The sequence below is a fragment of the Anopheles coluzzii genome, chromosome 2, assembly GCF_943734685.1.
Source record: "Anopheles coluzzii chromosome 2, AcolN3, whole genome shotgun sequence".
NCBI lineage: Eukaryota > Metazoa > Arthropoda > Insecta > Diptera > Culicidae > Anopheles > Anopheles coluzzii.
In genome coordinates, this window is record NC_064670.1 from 76,450,606 (window position 1) to 76,453,735 (window position 3,130).

At 42.2% G+C, this 3,130-nt stretch overlaps 1 long non-coding RNA gene across 1 annotated transcript; it reads left to right on the top strand.

Annotated features, from left to right (window-relative positions):
• Positions 1-423: 423 nt before the first annotated feature.
• Positions 424-1,391, top strand: LOC120951248 (uncharacterized). The gene is made up of 3 exons (XR_005751180.2): positions 424-811; positions 896-965; positions 1,033-1,391. It is a non-coding gene; the product is annotated as an uncharacterized LOC120951248 (long non-coding RNA).
• The last annotated feature ends 1,739 nt before the right edge of the window (positions 1,392-3,130 follow it).

Sequence of the window (3,130 nt, forward strand, 5' to 3'; positions counted from 1 at the left end):
AAAATTTGCACGACCTAGTCCTCGAGTTTTGATTGGGGCACCACAATAATGACCGATTGTTGGAGATCATACGACACTCTCGAGGATTATGGATACGTGCATAAAAAGGTGAATCATTCAGTTCGCTTTTTAAATCCAGAAGATAGGGAAATTCATACACAGACTATAGAAAATTTATGGGGTAAAATTAAACCATTTTTGAGAAGCAAGGGAACAAACAAGAAGACGTTGATCTCGTACATCAGAGAGTACGAGTTCAAACGGTGTAGTACGAATGTTTTTGAAAGCATTCTGCTCGCCTTAAAAGCTGAGTAGGCCCAGCTTAGGACCAGCATAGGGACCAAGATCCATTTATTTTTTAAGACTATTTTAATCACATTTTATCATTCAAGGTGGCTAGCAAATGCTGAGAAGTGTTTTTAGCACGATTAAAATAATCATGCTCACACATTTCCAGAACTCCGACCCCAACCTCCACGTGGTGCTGGCTGGACTACAACTGTTGCACAAAATGTGCAACAATTGTATACCAACTGGGGCGGGGGTGTTGTGTTTTTGTTTGTCGTTTCAGATCACCGTTTTGCTGTCGATCAACGGATACATTTATAGTTTTGCTTGCAGCAAAACAAAGGTAGGTTGCAATAATACTTACGTTCCATTTTATAACAAACTAATTATTGTAACTATTTTTTTCAGTAACTTTTATGTGCGACATCGAACCACCAATCCATCTCGGAACCATGTCCTGTCGACACTCTCACCAAGGACGGTTTTATATGATGTATGCCGCGTGCGGAGTGAGTGGCAAACGGTACGTGGTTAATACTAATAATAAGAAAAACAATTGCTCTTGTAGTCACAATATATGACACATTTTCTTTTATATTGCTTACAGATACTTCATCTAAGCTGCTCAACGTTTTCTTCCTCTGCTGCGGTATCGGAATCGTAACATCGTAAATATGGTGAGTCCTTCATAGCACATGATTAGTAATTTTAACCATTAACGTGCCATATTATTTCTTCTACCAGGCCCCAGCGACCTATTTCTATTGTTGCGACAAATGTCAGCACGCGTCGTACGAATCATCGGTGGTATGCTGTCCGAAGAACAAAGCTGCCACAGCTGAACCCACAGCCCGATTGCACGATCAGCACAGTTACAGCATAGCGTAAGGTTCAACACCCGGGGCTCGCGTTGAGCTAACAGCACGGCACCGTCAACGACACGATCGGTCACCCAACGCCATGCCCGTCGAATGATCCGCCCTCCACCGACCAATCTGCTGACGCCGATGGGCGCCCAATCGCGCAACTCGGAAACAGAATCTGCCTCACCCCCACGACCGTGACATTACTATTAGATAATAAAAGTGCGATTGATGGTTCGAACGTGACGTGATTTGAAAAAAAAATGTCTGCAGACACTGCGTGGTAATTTTTTTTTTTATCCGAAATTCGTCCTTAAGATTTCCACCTGCTACAGTTGTATTGGATGCGTTATTCCGCTGTTCCGCTTTGGTGCGCTTTCCGAGAGAGCAATCTCTCATCGGCTGACGAGCATGAGTGCCCGCCGTCTTGGTACCGGTAGGTAGGGAGAGGAATCCCGGCTTTAGAGGAAAACAATTAGAAGGTCATTCGAGTCCACAATACAACAACGAGATCAACAATCCGAACTGAATGTAATGTGTAACTTAATAGATAATAACTTTGTAAAAAAAACAGATTAAATAATAGAACATAAAACGTTTTACTTTTTTATTGGCGAACTATACACGAACTACACATCGTACTGTTCTCTCGCTCTCAGGCAGTTCGAGTTTTGGATTAAGTGATGGATTTACATATGTATTTATACATTAATTGACGTATTTAATCTTAATAATAACGTTGTAATTTTCAACGTACTTTGCACATTTTGTAATAAAATAAAAGTTTTCTACGAATATGTACATACATGCTGTTTTGATCATCATTTGCAAATCATAAAATATTAAAAAAATAAGCATAAAATATAAAACATTACATTTTTAAGAAAACATACATGTATTCATTCTTATCATTATTGTGACAACATTCGCAAATATAATTTTAGCATCTCGAGCCTCCTGAGTAGTACTGCACAGGACAGTGATGCGTCTCTCGCGCGCGCCCTGGACGATACATTCGCAGTTAAATCCTTTTTTTATGTCATGCGTAGAGACTTTGTTCGGACATCTAGCTATCGTGGAAAAACATACGCAAATTTCACGATATACACATGATGGGTCACCGGAATCGCACCCACGGCTCGGAATCGCTTCCGAGCAATGCTACTCCGGCTCCGATTCCGAATAATTCAAACGGTCGATTCCGCCCAGAGCCGTCGGAGCCGTCCGGAGCCACTAGTCGACAGCTGGAGCATTCGGAGCCGTCCGGAGCTGTCGGAGCCGTCGGCGCCGTCCGGAGCCGTCCGGAGCCTTCGGAGCCGTTGGAGCCGTTGCAGCCGTCGGAGCCGTCGGAGCCGTCGGAGCCGTCGGAGCCGTCGGAGCCGTCGGAGGCGTTGAATTTATGCATATGGTTATCCTCGATGGAAAGAAGCGACGCATTTTCTCGGTGATTGGATTTCATTGACGATGAATGAGGACGAAAGAAATAATTCCAAGGAATATTTCCACCGCAAAACAGGCATTGCCAACATTACTATGTGCATCAATTGTACACACATAAAAATTAAAAAAAAAAAACCACACCACCGACCTCTATTGTACATCAATCGAAAACGATTTTATAGCCTCAACGTTATGTTGGTTTTAACTTCCGATGTGGAATCATGTGTAAAATAATGGTTTTATGGTATGAAGTACTGGTTTGTTTAATTCTAGATTTGTGATCATAAATGTCGCATACGATCAATCAATGCCAAATTTCCAGGCAGCTATCACGATGCTTTTGTATGGGGAGTGAGTGCTGCTCGAAAACATTTCGAAGAACTACACAGAACCGGAAGAATTGATAAATTACTTGGTAATTTAAATCAATACACCTATACCGACTTGCGTAATTATAGTACTACTATTTTAACACAGGTGACGCCAGGTACCCAGGAGAACCTTGGCTTGGTAGACCACATAGAGATCCTGATCCTGGT